Source organism: Microplitis demolitor, chromosome 9 (assembly GCF_026212275.2).
Source record: "Microplitis demolitor isolate Queensland-Clemson2020A chromosome 9, iyMicDemo2.1a, whole genome shotgun sequence".
Classification (NCBI taxonomy): Eukaryota; Metazoa; Arthropoda; class Insecta; order Hymenoptera; family Braconidae; genus Microplitis; species Microplitis demolitor.
This window is the reverse complement of record NC_068553.1, coordinates 10219147-10238400: the sequence shown is the minus strand read 5'-3', so window position 1 is coordinate 10238400 and position 19254 is coordinate 10219147. Positions and strand designations below refer to the sequence as shown.

The window sequence follows — 19254 nt, the reverse complement described above, 5'->3', positions numbered from 1 at the left end:
AGAAATTTTCATCTTCTAGTCCGCGTTGTGATATATTAAGATTAATTGAAATAATTAAATTAGCAAAATTAAAAATTTATAAGTAAAACTAGTTAATAAAATTTCGAGAATAAAATACAAATATACTCAGTAAAAATTAAAATTGTTAAGTAAGAAGAGATTGCGGAACTCAAGTGAGGCGAGTATCGGGTAAAGAAAACGGAGATGAGATTTTTACTGACTAAAACTTAAAATTATTAAGTCTCGGGAATTCGGATCAGTATTATATTGGAGGATTAATGTTTAGAAGTTGGAAAGGAGTTAAATTAAAATTAATTAATTAATAATTCTTCCTCAAAAATTAATTGATTGATTTATTAAAGTACGTGGCGAAAACCGCCATTTTAAAATTAATGTGTGTGAATAAAAGTCCAGGGGACTCAAGTGTGCGTGTGTGGGTAGGAAACGATTTTAAAATTAATATTATAATTAATAATTAATTCGGGAGGTAACCGATATTTTAATTTATAAGTCCAAAGGTAGTTGGCAATAGTTTTAATCGAGTGAGTGTGTGTGCGATGCCAAGGTAGTGGCTAATTAGTTTTAAGTCGCCAAAGGTAATTGGTGAATTTTATATGGTCTATTGTTATAAGGTCTAAAGGTTATACGGTCAAAAGGTATAAAAGTTATAAGGTCTAATAGTTATAAGATATAAAGTATCAAGGTCAAAGGTTATAAGGTTTAAGGAAAAATTATAAGGTTTAATTTACAAGGTTATAAATTAAATAAAAGTGAATATTGTTATAATAAATAAATCTAAGTTATTTATAAAATTATCCTTCCTCTTCCTTCTCTTACAAATAAAATTTACACCGACCCTGAGTATTAAGAACCGGTTCTGGAAGAGCGTTTAATCCTTCCAGTGGCGCCCTTAAAAATGTAATTTAAGGACGACCAGAGTAACAGCATAGCCCTGTTATAAAATAGTCGGTTAGCAGTATATAAATTACAATTAATTCAAATAATTAACTTTCCCTGTTTAAAAAATCTTATAGAATCCAATGAATTCTCATAAATTCCCATAGAAATTTTATAAGAACGAAAAAATTATATGAGAAGTGCTATAGTTAAGTATAGGACCCTATAAATACAGCCATAAGAATCTATCGGATTTTTTAAGCAGGGTTCGAAGACATTTGAAATATGTTCAGATTTATACGTGGTAGCCACTCTATAATTAAAAATTTATTTTTTTTTAGATTCCTAAATGAGATAAATATCTACCCAGTAAACACCTTGACGTAAATCTGACGTCAGAGTAACGTTACGCTATGTCATCATTTACGTAAAATGTAAGCCATAAATAGTCAGGTGTGACTCATTATTTCACGCTTTTTACGTAAGATTATGATGTAAAACTAATGACGTATACGTGACGTAAATGTGATGTTTGTGTGGCATTCTATGACGTCAGTATGACATATGGGTGATGTCAAAATCATCGATCCGGAAAAATATTATTGAAAAAAAAATTAAATTAAATTAAATACCGAATTTTTTATGTGATTGTTACCGCACAAACGAATTAAATATTTATTTTTTGAACTTCATTTTTTGTTGACGTTTGAAGCCCTTTAACGTTTTTCTCATTAATTTGACGTATATATGATATCAGGTACTTTTTGTAGAAATTAAATTTTCTACAAAACTGTGCTTGTCAAAATTTGAAAAAAAAAAAAAAAATTTGATAGAATAAACATAAAAAATGGTAAAAAAAAAATTTAACACTCAAGAAATTTAATTTTAGTCGATCTTTGAAGCCCCGTAACTTTTTCCCAGTTCGTTAGACGTACACAATACATCAGCACTTTTTTGTGGAGAATTTAATTTCTTACAAAATCATACTAGGAGAAATTAAAAACAAAAATTTTTCATAGTCGTACTAACGAAAAACTAAAATAAAAAATTTTTATGTGTGTTTTAAATGGGAAAGGGGACCCCGCTTTGTGATAGCTCAATTTTAAAGATATCTGGCTGAAATTTAGTAAAGATTTTTTTAATAATATAAAGTAACTTTTGAGCCTATATGAAATTAAAAAAAAATATTTGTTTTTTTTTGGGACACCTTGTAACCGTGCGTTTCTGATTTTTCGACTTGAAAATCGAGCGCAAAATCTAACTGATTTTACGGCCATCTATTAGAACAATTCTATGTTAATTAACACTCTTCAGTCATTCGGGGCCATGTCAGAGGCCCCCTAGATCGAATTCTGTGTTAATTTAGACGATAGTGGGGTAGTTCCACGCCTACAAAATTAGCATATAAAAGGGCCAGCAAACACTTGCTCGAGGACTTAGGCCCTGGCCATCACCTAGAGTGGACTGATGACGCTTAGCGAGGTCCCTACGCTATCACCAGGACTCATTACAATTTATATGAGCCGGCCTAACGATAAGTTTGTTATACCTAGTCATTTAGTACCAGTGACCAGTTCTGATTCGATCTATTGTCTAAGCTCAGGTTAGAGAATTGTAACCGGCCCGTCACGCCAAAATTTTCTTACATCGTTTCTTTTGCAAATTTGTTTAACTTGAAATTAATCGTTATAAATCGATAAGTAGTGTTGCATTTGACACACCAAAGCGTACGTGATTCGCAATTTATTATCTGGTCAAAAAAGGCCAAACTGATTTTAAATGAGTTTGTGTGGTTTTTTTCGCCTGTGACAACCTGCCGACGCTGATTCCGGAGCCCGAGGGACCATTGGATATCAACATCGTCAGGACCAAGCTGAGATGAATCGTTGGCCAGTGCCACCATTAAATTGACCAAAGTTCCGATAAGTTTCTTAATAAATCTGGTATATATATATATATATATATATATATATATATATATATATATATATATATATATATTATAATTCTCTTTCTTCAACGAATCGTAATTTTAATTAATTATCAATTTTATTTCCCACGTCCAATAAATCTTGTGTATTTTAATAATAAATAAATTTAATTTTGTACGCTCAATCTTAACTAATAAGGTAAAAAGTAAAATTTACAAAAGGAGAAAACTACTGTGTAAATAAATTTGGGATTCGGTTAAATAAAATTTATAATATATAATTTCATTGAGTCTCTCTGAATAAATGTTCTTATCACCAGCGTCACTTAGAATAAGTTACATTTCAGCCGCGTGACCGGTACAGAACTAGTATCGCTACTCCCGAGATCCGTTTTCCCGATTTCAGAACCAGAAATTAAACTATCATCAATTAAATATTATATTTAATAATATACAATTAATTAATTGAATTTATTTAGGAAAATTTATTAGCTGTGGTTCGTGGTTATTAGACACGGAATAACCGGGGCTCACCGTTATAACCCTAATATGATATATATATATATATATATACATATATATATATATATATATATATATATATATATATATATATTTATATATATATACATATATTAGGGTGCATAACATTTAGGCAATATTTTTTTTTGTTCTACCTGAAAAACTAACAATTTATAGAACAAAAACAATATTCCCGCTTAAAAAAAAATTCTAAGTCAATTAGGGGCTTCGCTCATCGAAAAATTCGATTTCCCATTTAAATAACATGAGGAGCAAAATTTTTTTTAGTTTAAAATTTTTACTTCGATAATGGCTCATTACACGAATAATCTCAGTAAAGATTTTTGTAGGGAATTCAACGTTCTACCAAAAAAGTCTCTTATCATTTTTCGATAAATCTATCTGTTCAAAAGTTATTGGACCTCGAAGTCAAGTTAAAGTAAATTTCGAGATCTTTTTACTTTTTCGGCGCAACTATCGGACTTATCATGAAGCACCATAGAATCTTTTTTGTAGACAATTTTATGTCCTACAAATTATTTTTGATAAATTTTTTAGTAAACTCTGCATTGTTTTCTAGTTATTTCCATTTTAATGTCAAGCTCCTAAAAAAAATAGTGTTCTGATCGATTTTAAAAGCTTGGTATATAATTGGAAATAACTAGAAAACAATGCAGAATTTAAAAAAAATTTATCAAAGATAATTTGTAGAAAATAAATTTGCCTACAAAAAAACTTAATAGCATTTTATGGTAAGTCCGGTAGTTTTGCCGGAAAAGTAAAAAGATCTCGAAATTTACTTTATCTTGACTTCGAGGACCAATAACTTTTGAACAGATGGATTTATCAAAAAATAATACAACACCTTTTTTGTAAAGCGTTAAATTCACTACATAATGTGTACTGGGCTTATTATGTTACAATGAGCTATTGCCGAGGTAAAGAATTCCAAATTTTAAAAAATTTTGTTTCCCATCTTATTTGAATGGGAAGTTGAATTTTTTGATGAGCGAAACCCCTAATTGACTTAGAATTTTTATTAAGAGGAAATATTGTCTTTGTTCTACACATAGTTCGTTTTTCAGGTAGGACAAAAAAAAAAATATCGCTTAAATATGAAACACCGTGATATATATGTATATATATATATATATATATATATATATATATATATATATATATATATATATATGTATATATATATATATATATATATATATATATATGTATATATATATATATTAGGGTGTTTCAAAAAAAGATAATTTAAAAAAATTTTTTTTATGGTATCCAAAAATGAAAGTATAACTGAAAATAAAAATTTAGGTACCAATCCGAGCTCTTAATAATAATATAAACGTCTGCCTCAATCCATTTGTCTATTTTCTATTTAAATAACATGGGAATTTTTTTTTTTTTTTTTTTTTTTTATAATTTTCTAGCTCACAAACGAATAAACAGATTTTTATATACGATAAATATTTTTGTAGGAAATTGAACGTTTTACAAAAAAAATTTCTTATTATTTTTTGATAAATCCAACTATTTAAAAATTATCTGAGCTTAAATTCAAATTTATAGTAAATTTTGAAATATTTTTACCTTTTTAGAAAAACTATCAGACTTATCAAAAAATACAATAGAAACTTCTTTGTAGGCAATTTTATTCCGCACAAATTATTACGAATAAAGTTTTTTAAAATACCGCATTGTTTTCTAGTTATTTTCATTTCAATCTCAAGCTCGTAAAAAAATAGTTTTCTGATTGGTTTTAAGAGCTTGATATTGGAATGACAATAATTAGAAAACAATACAGAATTTTAAAAAACTTTATTCGTAATAATTTGTGTATAATAAGATTACCTACAAAAAAAATTCTATGATATTTTTTGATAAGTCTGATAGTTTCGCCGGAAAAGTAAAAGTATCTCAAAATTTTTTTTTTTTTTTTTTGTTATTTATCGAAATATTTTGAGTAGGTTCTTTCATAATTATTAACAAAATACTTATATAATTAAAAAAAAAAAAAAAAACATAATAAATTTTAATGAAAGAAAATTGTATATATTTTAAATTTATTCGTGTTTCCTGACATTATTTTATTATGTCATAATTAAGGAGCATTATGAGTCGTGCACTTTCGGATTTTCCAATTTTTGTTTCTGGTCCATCGACAGAATAATGTTCTAAACATGCAAAAAGAAATTCCTACCAAAGATGAGCTCTTAATTTCAAGTACTCGCTAAATGAATTTGAAATTTTCCCGTTGAATTAACATGTAAATGTTGACTTTTTTTTTTTTTAATTATCTACAGCTCCGGGGCCTTGTAAGATATTAAGTCGCTATTAAGCGAAACTAACAGAGAAACCCTTCCTCTTTAAACGTGCTTATAGCTAATTTACGTTTTGTAACCGGTCTTACCGGTTAAAAATCTTAAAGCCAATTTTTTGTCAAGTTTCTAAGATAAATCTAATGAAACATCTCAAAATTTTTGAAATTGCTGTTTCATTCAAGATTTCAGTACATTATAAAATAATGGCCGTATAAACATATCATGTATAAGAACAAAATGTAACAATACATATTACACATTTACATGTAATTATATAAAGTATGAAACATTCATCTTCGTAATGAGAGAGGTAGTAATTAAAAAAGCTTCTGATGGTCAAACAAAGACATTTGGATTAAGAGAAGAAAAGATGGAAATAAGTATAATATAAGATAGTTCGTATTACTGAACATATTTTTGATGATATATTTACCAGTGTATATTATATATTTCTTTAGCCATAATTTAATAAAAAAGTACTAATTTCGTGGATAAAACAGCGATATCTTAAATTTTGAGATGATTGATAAGATTTATTTCGGAAACTTCTAGCTCTACGGAAATGACTTAAATAACCTTTTTTGTAGGAAATCGAATTTTCTATGAAGAAAGTCTCTAATAATTTTGGCGTTAAGTTAGTGGTTTGCGAGTAAAATATAAAAAAAACCCTGAAGTTTGACAAAAAATTGGCTTTAAGATTTTTTACCGATGAGGCTGGTTACAAAACATAAATTAGCTATAAGCACGTTTGAAGAGAAAGGATTTCTCTATTATTTTCACTTAATAGCGACCTAATATCTTGTAAGGCTCCGGAACTATAGATAATTAAAAAAAAAAGTCAACATTCACATGTTAATTCAATGAAAATTTCAAATTCATTAAGCGAGTACTTAGAATTAAAATTAAGAGCTCATCTTTGGTGAAAATTTCTTTTTACATGTTTAGAACATTATTCCGTCGATGGACCAGAAAAATAAATAGTTTCGTACCAAGCACCTTAATATATATATATATATATATATATATATATATATATATATGTAATACATCTTTTTTGTAGAGAATATAATGTGTTACAATAACGGGTTTTAACAATTTTTTGGATAAGAATATTTACAGCGATATTCACTACAATACTCATCACCCTTTTTTCTTGACCACTTCAAAATTGTCGACGAAAAGTTTACCCTATCTGAAATAATCTATATGGGAATATGTTAATTTATTGTTTATTCCACTTTCTATTCCATCAGATTAACTTACTGCTTAAAGACAACGATAGATTCTCATAGCTGTATGTATTATACATACATTTGACTATAGTAATTTTTCATAAAACTCATTCAATCTCATAAAATCTCTATGAGTATCTTAGAGAATCTATTGGATTCTATGAAATTTCCTCAACACGGCTATGCGACGAAAAAATATTTTTATTTTTGTCCAGTGTTATACAAACTATATAAAAAAAAAAAATTGCACTGCATTTAGAACATCAATTTTTCTATTCATTTATTCTGACAAGTAATGTCCTACTTGGGGTTCTTCAAGTAAATTTTTGGCCTTGGTTGGACGGTTTCGAAGGTATTTTCTTTCTTTTCTTATTATTCATTTTTTCAGTGATTTATTTTATTGTATTTACTATTTACTCTCAATACAAAAATTGAATTAAAAAATTGTGGGAAATTGCTACATGAACTGAATTTAATATTCTTTAATTAGTTTTTTTAGTATTTAGTTTAGATCTTTTTATGATATTCATTTTTTTTTTTTTTAAAGTAACTAATTGACGAAATTTGCTATATATTGGTAATTTAGTTAAAGCGTTCTTATATGTAGCAATTTTATTGTTGATTTGTATTTTTTTAATTAATTTTTTGTCATTATTTGTCGTTAATTTTTTTTTTTACTACATTTCAGCTGCATAGTAAAGTTTTTTTGTGATTCAAAATACCGGATTAGTCCCATTTAATTTTACCTAGTCTACCGTTAATGAATCTAGTCTGCCTTTAGCGACTCTAGTCTGCTTATAGCGACTTTTGTTCGCTTTTTTTCGACTTTTTAACCGTATATATATATATATATATATATATATATATATATATATATATATATATATATATTTATAAAGTCTGGATTTATGAATCTACCCTCTTTTGGTTATATTTATATATAATTTGTACTTATGACTGTATAATTTTCAAACAATTCATCATTCATGAAGAATTTTTTTTGGTTCTGTATTGAATCATTTACAAAACATCATTCATATGAGATATTACATTGAGTATTTTTTATGCTTTAATAAAAATGCCCAAAACAAAAAAACAATCTTTGAAGAAACGGCATCAGTTAGAAAATGTTTCAATACAAGCATTACGAGCAGATAAAGAGTACCGACTCGCTGAAAATGCTCAATCTAAACAAAGATTTTCTGAGCGCTTCAAAAACGATGAAGGTTTCCGATTAGCAAAAAGTGAAAAAATAGAAAAGTCAATTTAGTTAATCGCAACAACGATGATTATGTTGTCTAAGAAACACAAAGAAACCAATTAAAAATATCTGAACTACGTGAAAATGTTGGTTATAAGAAAAAAGAATCTGAATAGAAAAAAAAAGCTTATGAAAAACAACCTTAAGTTCCACAAAAGTGTAAATTACATAGTGATAAAAATAATATCGCATCTAAAAAGCTCGACTTGATCCAGTATCTGGACCTAAGCTACGTCAGATTCAAAAAGAAGTTAAATGTAAAGAGCGCATGAATGAGTTATTAAAATATAATGAAACTTTTTCAAGTAGTTTTGCAAGAAAATCTAAAAATGAAAAATACAAAAAAAAATACAAAATTGTATCAAAGTGTTCTGGCAAAGCAACGTCAAACTCCAGAGATTTGTACCTGTTGTATGCGCCAGCTCTATGATTGTATGAATAAGTTGACATATTATAAACAATTAATTATTACTAATACAGGTATGGACCAACATGCTTATCATTTCAAAGAATCCAATTTTCTTTGTACTCAATGTTGGACAAGTTTAAGAAAGGGTGATATTCCTAAAAGAGCTGCGACAAAAAATCATTCTTTTATAGAAATACCTGATTTTTTGAAACGTTTAAGTGCACTTGGAGTTAGATTGGTATCACCTTTGTTGCCTTTTTTGCAAATTGTACCTCTTCAACAATTTACACCTCATCCACAATTATCTCTTAAAGGGAACATTGTCAATGTTGAAGTTGATGTAGGAGAAATGATGAAATGCTTGCCTAGACGCCCTGAAGAAGCTCAAGTAGTTCAAATTAAAATTAAACGTAAAAAAGAATATAAAAGTAGCTACATGGCTGAAAAGATTTTCGTTGCAAATGTTAAAAAGTCGATGAAGTTGTTACAAAAATCTACATTGTACGTACGATATGGTATTAAAGAAAATTAAGATTTTTTTTTCAATATACTCAAGAAAAATTTCCTTTTATTGTTGATGAAAACGATAAAAAATACCTTTTGAATTCTGAAAATGTAATATTTCAGAAATTTTATGAAAATGATGATGAAAATAATGAATTTGATGGAAACTTTAACAATGATAACGTTTCAGTTATTGATCAAAATCGTGAAATGGCAGAACTGACTCGCATTATTGCCCCTGATGAAAATAAAATTCCGAAACCAATGTATAGTATTCTTTCGTTCTTTTGCTCGGTCAAATGACTGTACAAAAAAGAACTAGAGATTCTATGAATTTTGTTACACGCAGAGCCTATAAAATCGAGTCTTTACAGGCCAAACATGTTCTAGACGGAAACATGGTTGATAAATTAGTTAATAAGGATGAAGGATATAAATTTTTAACGTTAATTATTGGTTCTCCTGCTTACATGGAAGATAAAAAAAAAATTTTGATAGCAGCAATGGCACAAATTGGAACACCAAATGGATTATTTACATTTTCATGCAATCTACATCAAAATGTTCATATATTACAACAACTCTATGAAGAGCAATACAATAGAAAAATTAGTTCAAGTGATGCACTGCAACTTGATCCAAACGAAAAAGACTTATTAATGCGCAAAAATCCAGTTACTTGGGCACGTTACATACATCGTTATTTTACAACAATAATTCAGTGTCTGACGAAAAAAGATGGTCCTTTCAATGTACACTACGTTGAAGATTATGCTTCTAAAGATGAAGTCCAACAAAAAGGGGTCTTACATTGTCATATGGTTGCTTGATTAAAAAATACACCAAGATATAATTCCGACGATAATGAATACGAAAAAAAATGCGTTGAATTCATCGACAAATTCATAACATATCGATTAGATAAAGATAACCCATATGTAATGGGATGCCAGTTACATAAGCATACATTCACATGCTACAAAGGTACGAAAAATATAAAAACATGTCGTTTCCACTATCCTTTATGGCCAATGCCTGAGACGAAAATTTTAACTAAGTTGCCCTTAGAAGAACGAAATGAAAATGTGAAATCTAACTTTGATAAGGTTAAAAATTTTCTTGATGAATTGAGTAAGAGACCGCGAGAAATTTCTTTCTCACAAATTTTAACAGAGCTTGAAATGTCAGAAAATGAATATATGAACGCTACTAGATATTGTTTACAAACGACGCGTGTATTTTTGAGACGCCAAAGCAATGGAATTTTTGTTAATGCATACAGTCTAGACATTTTAAATTTACTGAAGTCTAATATGGATATACAATTTATATGTGATCCATATGCACGTGCCAGTTATCTAACTTATTATGTAGTAAAGGTTGAAAAAGATATGGCAAAATTATTCAGAACTTTGATTGAGCAATTCGCTCATGAAGACTTTACTAACCTTGAAAAAATAAAAAAATTTGCAAATGCATTTATTAATACGAGAGTTTTAGCAGCTCAAGAAGCTGCTGCTCTTGTACTTCACTTGCCATTCTTTAAAGCATCTCGAATTAGAGTATTTGTTCCTACTTTTCCAATGGATGAAAGAAATCGAGTTGTTAAACGGAAGGAAGAATTATGAAAAATAGCACCTGAGTCAACACATAACTATCAAGATAATAAAATTGAAAAGTATTGTAAGCAAGATAAGCGATATGAATCGATGTGTTTAGCTGATTTCGCTACTGGATATAGTGATGTCAACAAACTCAAAGCAAAAACTGATCAAAAATTAGGTGATGAAAATGGCAGTTATAATGAAGATAATGATGTCTATGATGAGGAAAGCAATGTGAAAGAACGTGTAAAACCTAAAATTTTACGAACTTGCCATTATAATAAATATTAAGATGAAAATAATTATTATCGAGGACGGTTAATAATATATTTACCATTTCGTGACAAAAAAACCGAAATCGAAGGTTTAAGTCCAGTTGAAAGAAAAGAAGTTCATGATAAAAACTGGATTTTAATTGAAAAAAATCGAGGATTAGTATATCAAATGGATGAAAGTTTTCTTGAAGATATTTTCAAAGAAGTTGAATTAGGTGTTAACAGCGATGAAGATAAAATCAATGCTTTCAATCTTGAAAAATTATTGGAACCATCTGAATTAATTGATATATTTCCTGTAACAAAAAACAATAATTCTTCTAATTCGAAAGACAAAGATTATAAGATAAGTTTTCCAAAAGTGATAAAAAATAGTGATATTTTAGAACTACTTTTAAAGGCCAATGACCAACAACTTCAAATAAAGATTCATTGTTTAGATGCTCAAAAGCTTAATAAACCAGTCCGTTTAGTCATTTGTGGCCAAGCGGGAACTGGAAAATCTTTTCTAATCAACCTCTTATATCAAACTATATCTGATTATTATAACAAACAAATAAGTTGTTCAGATATTGAATCAGCTAAAGTCATTTTAGCTGCTCCTTCTGGAAAGGCTGCATTTGTAATTCGAGGTGTTACTATACATAGTTGCTTTATTTTACCAGTGGATAATAAAAAAGGGGACCTTCCAGCATTAAGTTTTAGCATCGTTACATCATTAAGATTTGAAATGCGTCATATGAACATTGTTATTATAGATGAGGTTTCAATGAATGGTCGAAATCGTTAGAACCAAATTGATACTCACCTCCAACAAATTACAGGAAACAATTTTCCTTTCGGTGGTTTATCAGTTATTTTCGTTGGAGATTTAAGATAGCTTCCGCCTATCATGGATAAGCCAATTGATTATACGGCCCAACATTATTTGAGAGACAAAAAGCTAGAGTGGAATAAAGAAAATCCCGGTAAACCCTCCCAGCAAAATATTGCTGATCATACATACAGTTCATTGTTTGCATTAGATAACTGGATTGATTTTGAATATTATGAATTAACCAAAGTTATGTGGCAAGACAATGTAAATTTCACTAATGTCTTAAATAACCTATCTATGAGATTAATGACTGAAAGCGGCATACAATTATTTAACTCACGATGCAACTTAGAAAACATCCCTCATGATGCAGTTCATATTTTTTATAAAAATAAAGACAATGAGGCTTTTAATGTAAAAAAATTGCTAACATGCCAGGTGAACTATTTGTGCATGAGGCTGATGACCATATTCATGGTTCAAACAAGTTGAGTAAAAAAACAATTGAAAAGAATCTGGACACCCTTCATAAGTTGCCAACAAACAAAAAAAAAAAAGATTCCCAAAAGAACTTCTAGATCATTTTCAAATCGATAATGTTGAAAGTGATGGCAATTGCTTCTTTCGAGCAATCGCTGAACTTTGGTTTGACGATAAAGAAAAATATTTGGAAATTGAACTTTTTGTTGTTAATTATATTATCTTAAATATGGATTATTGTGAAGTATTATGTAAAACTGCAGTCATAGAAGTTAGACTTGGTAATGGTGATAACAATCGTTTGGAAAATCCAGAAGTAGATGATTTCATAAGAATGGTAGCTACTGATAGCATTTGGGGTAATGAAGGCTGTATGATGGCAATTAGTCACGGTTTGGGAGTGACATTACTTACTTTTGTTGTTGATAGCTTAAGATCTGAATTAGAAATCATTATTGAGTCTAGACCCAAAAATACACGCTCTTTAAAAATATCAACAATATTCAATAGTGACAATGTGCATTTCTATGTGGCTCACCCTAATGATGATAGTAACGTTATGGATATTATTCAAAAAAATATCGCAAAGGGAATATGGGAAAATGTTACCCGGTCGCATTTAGGTATGATGTATTTATGTCAAATGAATCTCCCGGTTTACAATGAACTTATGAGAGTTCAGAATTTAGTTTAAAAATCGAAGTCAACCTTATGAAAATAAATTGTAAAACTATAATAGTGTTTGCTCTGCGATTACAATAATAATTTTGAGTATTTTCGTCATGTGAATTATTTTAATACTTTTCGAATACTCGAAAGAGGAATGCATTATTCACTAGCATACATAACATTTCTTTAAGAATAATTTCAACTTAATGTTGAGTTGATTTTTTTTTATCGGCTTTGTATTTTTTAGCCTAAATTTTTCCGTTTAATTATAATTAATGAATCTCGAAACTGATAATTCGACATCAAATTCATATGTATATATGAAATGTTCTAGCTTTTTCTCTTTCTAACAGCTGACCACCGTTATCTGTCTTTCTTTTTTTTTCTTTTCTATATGATCTATTTAACTAGTACTGACAATAAAATTAGCATGGCAGTCATAAAAGACAGTGGTACCACATGAAAAAAGATATATCCTAGAATAGGTGCCGGCAAAATGGCATACATACGATAATACAAGGTATAAACCGGATATACGCTATTTTGCTGGGATACATATTTTTTTCGTACGGGGTGACATCTACCCCGAAAAGGCAGAAAAGGCGGTCTATTCGAAAGAATATTTTGTTTTTTGCACGACTCATGATGCCAAGCATCAGAGTATGCTTTGCGATCGAAAAATAAAATGAGCAATTGAGGTGTGCATTTTTGGATTTTCAACATTTTTTTATCTTCCTTTGAATCCAATAATTGTGTAAAATATAATTTTTCATAGTGTGAATAACTTACAAAAAATTTTAATAAAATCAAACTTATTCAATATTCAGAATTTTTTTTTTACATTTTTCAAAGAGTACTCTACATATTGCCCGCAAAAATGAACTTTTTTTTATGGTTATTGAAAACTTCGTCTATTTATTTTGAATTTCTAACAACTTTTGTAAAAATTTGTTATAAACTTTATAAAATTGTGTGAAATTTTATCAAATCTTACAAAATACTACCCCACACTAGATGCAAGAGTAACATCAAATTCTCTAAAGTTTTATGAAATGTTATAAAATTTTATACAAGTGTATAAAATTTTATCTAATTATTTCTTTCCTTTTAAGATCTTACTTTATAAACTTGTATAAGATTGTATATACTTTTATGAAATCGTATAAAACATCATAAAGTTTTATAAAATTTTATCTAAATACTACTTCCTTTTTAAGGAATTACTTTATAAAATTGTATAAGATTGTATAAACTTTTATATAATTTTATGAAATCGTATAAAACTTTATAAAACTTCGTACAATTTCATCAAATTTCATTTAAATATTACTTCCCTCACTAAAATCTTACTTTATAAAATTGTATAAGATTGTATAAAATTTCATATAATTTTGGAAAATTGTATAAAATTTCATACAATTATAAAAAAATTTTACCTAATTACTACTTACCTCTAAAGATCTTACTATATAAAATTCTATGAATTTTCGCTGTACAGTCTTATAAAATTGTATAAATTTTTATATAATTTTACAAAATTATGTAAAACTTTATAAAATTTTATACAATTCTATGAAATATTATACAATTTCATAAAAAAACATTTATTTATTACTTTTTATACTCAGATCTGACTTTATAAAATTTTATAAAACTCTATAAAATTGTATGAATTTTTACAAAATTTTGATCTGAAATTTTATAAAATCTTACAAAATTTTACAAAATTGTATAATATTTTATATTATTTTATAAAAACATTTTCTCCCGGGTAATCATGAAACAAATCGATTTTTGCGTAAAAAATCATTTTTTATTTTTTTTTCTATATGTGGAACCCTTAAAAAAAATTTCCCAAGCTCATAATTTCGTCGGAAAATGAATAGGAAATTTAACAAAAATAGTCTTATATTTTTACGTTTATCGTAACACGCCTAAAAATTAAAATTATAAATAAAATCTCGTTTTTTTTAGGTTCTTACGGACAAATATGGCTCTTATTTTTTTTTTTTTCAAAACGCTACTATCATGTCCCAAAACATATCCGGGAACTAGTTCATTCGATTAATAAGACGCAGAGAATAACAATTTTTACTAATTTTTAGTATTTTTCGATTTGTTCAAACGTGGTAGTAGATAAAAATCTGAAACTTGCTGTATCGAAGTATTTCATGGGTACGAATATTTCTTGAAGTTATGAGCCTGATTCCTTTCTGGGTCTGATTCGGTATTCTTATCGTCCCAGGGCCTTTTCGCTTGATTTGTGCATAAAATAAATTGTTATTTACATTATATTCAAAAAACAATGCAAATAATTTAAGCACATGAGATGTTATTTGGACTTCTCAGAATTCTGAAAAAATTTTACATGATTTAGTAACGTAAAATACCTAATACCCGATCATATTTATAAGTATAGATTTACAAATACATGAAGTAATCTGTTACTAGTCCCTCATTAAATCTTTTACCTTTTGTACGTATAGAAATTTTTTAACGAATTTTTAATTTAGTTTAAAAATTTTTATTTTTTCATGTTTACCCAATTTATAGTACAAAAATATTCTTCAATGCTAAAAATTTTTAAATTTATATTTCGGAATGAGACGTCAAATTTAATGTTTGTATTACTTCATTATTCTTATATTTATCCAATACTAAGCCCGAAAATATCTTTGTTACTGATTGAGTAGTTACTTAAAAAAAATTTCGGATAATATTCCAGTTTAAGTAACCATTTAAGGAATATATGTTTTGAATTTCCAAAATTTTTTTCCTTTCTTTTTTATGATAACAGTGTATTTACGTTATGTACTTTTTCAGTTACAATCAAGCTTCAAATTACATATATTTGCGCATATTGAACTTCTCGTACCCGACAATAATTTTGATATTGTTGCGATGTTGCAGATTCCGAAATTTCGATTACCAATTAATACGAAAAAACATGACAAGAGGGCTTACGAGCATAATTTTAAGAAAGCTCTTATTATATATGTTAAAGGTAAGATGTGTTTTACTATTTATATTGTTACTGAGCACAGAAAGTTTAGTTCACGGAAAATAAAAAATAGCAGAAGCAACTCTCTAAGATAGTTCTGAGTACTTTCTGTAAAAAACAAAATTTCAGTGTCACAGCTGCTACATTCAAAAAAAATTTTTTTTTCCTTCCCAAATAAGTACACATTAAGAACTTTTTTTACGTTGACGTTTTTATATATCACGCCAACTTATTGACGCCAGCAGTCGTATTGGACAAATATACTTGAGCGTTGACAATTAAGTCGTACTGTCTCAAATAGAAAAGGTACTAATGGGATACACGTACCATAGAGTTCTCTTATTCTATAGATTTCATCAGTTTTACTTAACGAATTTTTAAAATTTATGTATCGATTCCCATTTGACTAAACTAAGAATAGAAGCGGAAGTCTTTCCTTCGATCTTTCATCTTAAAACTATAGACCACCCAACTCATGTGTACCTGCATGTGATTCTTGGAAATTAGAGAAAGCTAATAGAAGCGTCCAAATTTATGGCTTCCTGCACGAGCATGCTCGGCGACCAAGTGGCACCAGGTCATCAGCCTACTTAATAGTCGAAATCTATTTCCCAGGGATCACACGTGTGCATAGGCCTAGAACTTTCGGGCGAGTCCGAGTCTATTCGTACAGGGAACAAGATACCAACACTTTTCATATGTGAAGATCATATAAAAAGACCATGGACTTTGAATACACTGGAATTATTTTACCTTGAGAAGCGCAAAGACTTCATTTTATTTTAATCTACGAAGATTTAGAGTAGTTAGGTAAGGGGGGTTCACCCCCATGGTGAAGCAGATTGTAGGTTCGTGTCCATGCTAAACTGTTTTGCTGACGGATGGTAAGTTGCTGACAGTAGATATAGTATTGAGCTTATCTAGGACCTTGTTTACCACGTCTGCCAATCGATGCTAATCGACATCATTTCGAGCTTATCTAAGACCTTTTTAAGCATTTATCCGCCATTCGATGCTCATTGATATCATTTTGAGCTCATCCTTGCCATTTTGAACTCGCTCTGAGCTCATCCTTGCCATTTTCAGCTCGTGTTATAATAGACAGTGTTTTGTGTATATTTTAAGTGAGAAATTTTAAGAAAAAATTATGTACAATTTTATTAATGACAGAGTGGGTTCTCGGCTTGCCTATCAGGTTACAGGTTTTGGCATCATGTTTGTGCTTAACCCCAGAGCTGATACTAGCGTAGCCTACTCTGATTAATGTATATGTACATATAAATGTCTTATTTGAAGTTTAATATATTAAAACTAGGGGTGGTATGGGTACTTGCGAGAAGACATGCCATCTCGTGTCGTAAATTCTCTCCCCTCTTTGTTTTTTGCTGATGCGTAGTAGATGACGTCATTCAACAAGTCTGAACTTGTTTTTGAGCTAAAACGGGGGTACTGGACTGAGTACTGAGCTTGCGAGCTCGCAGCAATCAGTCTCCATCGAGAAACGTCTTAGTTAACAGGCTGTGTTAATGGATAAGTTCAGTGAAAGTGAAATAATTTTTCTCTCCCATAACCGACCATACACTGCTAACCTGGATGATATTATTGAATCGTTATTTGGTGACGTACCTCCTAAGGAAATAGATAAATTTGTTAACGATATAATAGTGTTTGCAAAAAATATTGAAATTATTCATAGTGCACGAGAAGTATCAGGTCCAGGCTGTGCTGAAAAAAGAAAGTTGGCAAAGAATCTGTTTGAAATTGGTGAAAAGATGGAAAAACTGGAATTACGCATGCTCGGAAAGTCATAAAAATGGTTTCTCACGGTTCAAGATATATACAAATTTTTATTTTTTTGATAACTTAGCTATGAGTATTTTTATTGCATGCCTTAAGCGCAAAACGCGCAGGTATGCTCTACTATCGTCTAAAAATCGTGATTTCGATTAAAACGTGATTTTTAATTCTTAATTAACTCTTTTATAGACTTCACGTATGCACGGACGAATGTAACCACCAGGCTCAAATTGAGTTCGAAGACATAAGCGACGAAAGTGACTTTTTAAAGGATGACGCTATTTTAGATGCCTATTATTTTAGGAAAGCGAATGAGAAAAAAAACAACGAATTAGCTATTTGAAGCAAAGAAATTAACTTACAACTTTCTCATTGGAAATAATTATTATTAAACTTCAACGATCGCAAAAATTACGAACAAGCGTGTCATGAAATTACATTTATATAATTAAGTTATTGTTTAAATCGAACAAACCACAATAATGGAATTAATAATTGATTTGGTGGATTTCGAGATGCCTGATGGTAGATTCGTGGTGTAAGAACTGTGTGCTACTGATATTTGTGGTGAAGTGGGTACATATGGACTTGTGCGATGTAAACATTGGTTGTTTGAACCATCTTTGGATCAAGTTGATGTTGCTGTAATGCAGAAAAGTGTTGATCATTATGGACATCAACATTCAATATCATGGAAAGCTGGATTGCTACGATATAAATTATTGAAAGAAATTCTTGAAAGTACGGTCAAACATACACGATACTATTACGTACAAGGTGAACAAAAGAAAATATGGCTTGAAGATCTAATTGACACTGCTGTACCAATTGTTGATTTAGAAAAAAAGGACTTTTTCTCACTCTATCGAAAGAATGATTTCTTGAAATATCAATGTCCATATTATGTCCATCATTTGAAAAAATTGGATACTTCATGTGCATTTCAAAATATCCACGAATCCAAAAGATGGTTCTGGCATTTTTATGGAATTCAATCAACATACGATAAGTCAGTTCAGATCTTTGATCAATTGCGAAATTTACTTTGCATGGATGATCGAGATATTGCATGCTTTGATGATACATTTCTCCTTGAAAATGCAACCGAGCAGATCAATTTCGCTTGGCACAAACTAGAATTAAAAAATAATGAAAAATTGATTGGCTATCAAAGATGTCGGGATCATTATATTTTCCGTGATGATATCCCCGATAGCGTTGCATATCTATTTAGAAAAGATTGCTCTAACTTTATTTTTTAGGCTAAGAAAAATATCTATATTTTATGATGTATTTGAGGTTATGTAAGACCAAAATGTACATTTTTAGATTAAGAAAAATATCTATACTTTATTACGTATTTGAGGTTATGTGAAATAAAAAAAAATATTTAAGGTTATGTAAGACTTGAATGTACTTTTTTAGGTTACAAGGAATGCAAAACTACATATATCAATGTAATAAACGTTTATTCATTTAGAAATGTATGTTTTTCAATTAATACACGTTCAATAATTATATTT

General features: G+C 29.0%; 1 protein-coding gene across 16 annotated transcripts in view; it reads right to left on the bottom strand.

Annotated features, from left to right (window-relative positions):
* Positions 1-19254, bottom strand: part of LOC103572023 (uncharacterized) — a 370788-nt gene that overhangs the window by 201354 nt on the left and 150180 nt on the right. Inside the window, exon 2 of one of the 16 annotated variants that reach the window (XM_053742099.1) lies at positions 15089-15286. The exons of the other annotated variants lie outside the window; for them this stretch is intronic. The gene's annotated coding sequence lies outside the window, so the exon portion shown is untranslated. The remainder of the gene's footprint in view (positions 1-15088; positions 15287-19254) is intronic. 16 annotated transcript variants of the gene reach the window in all.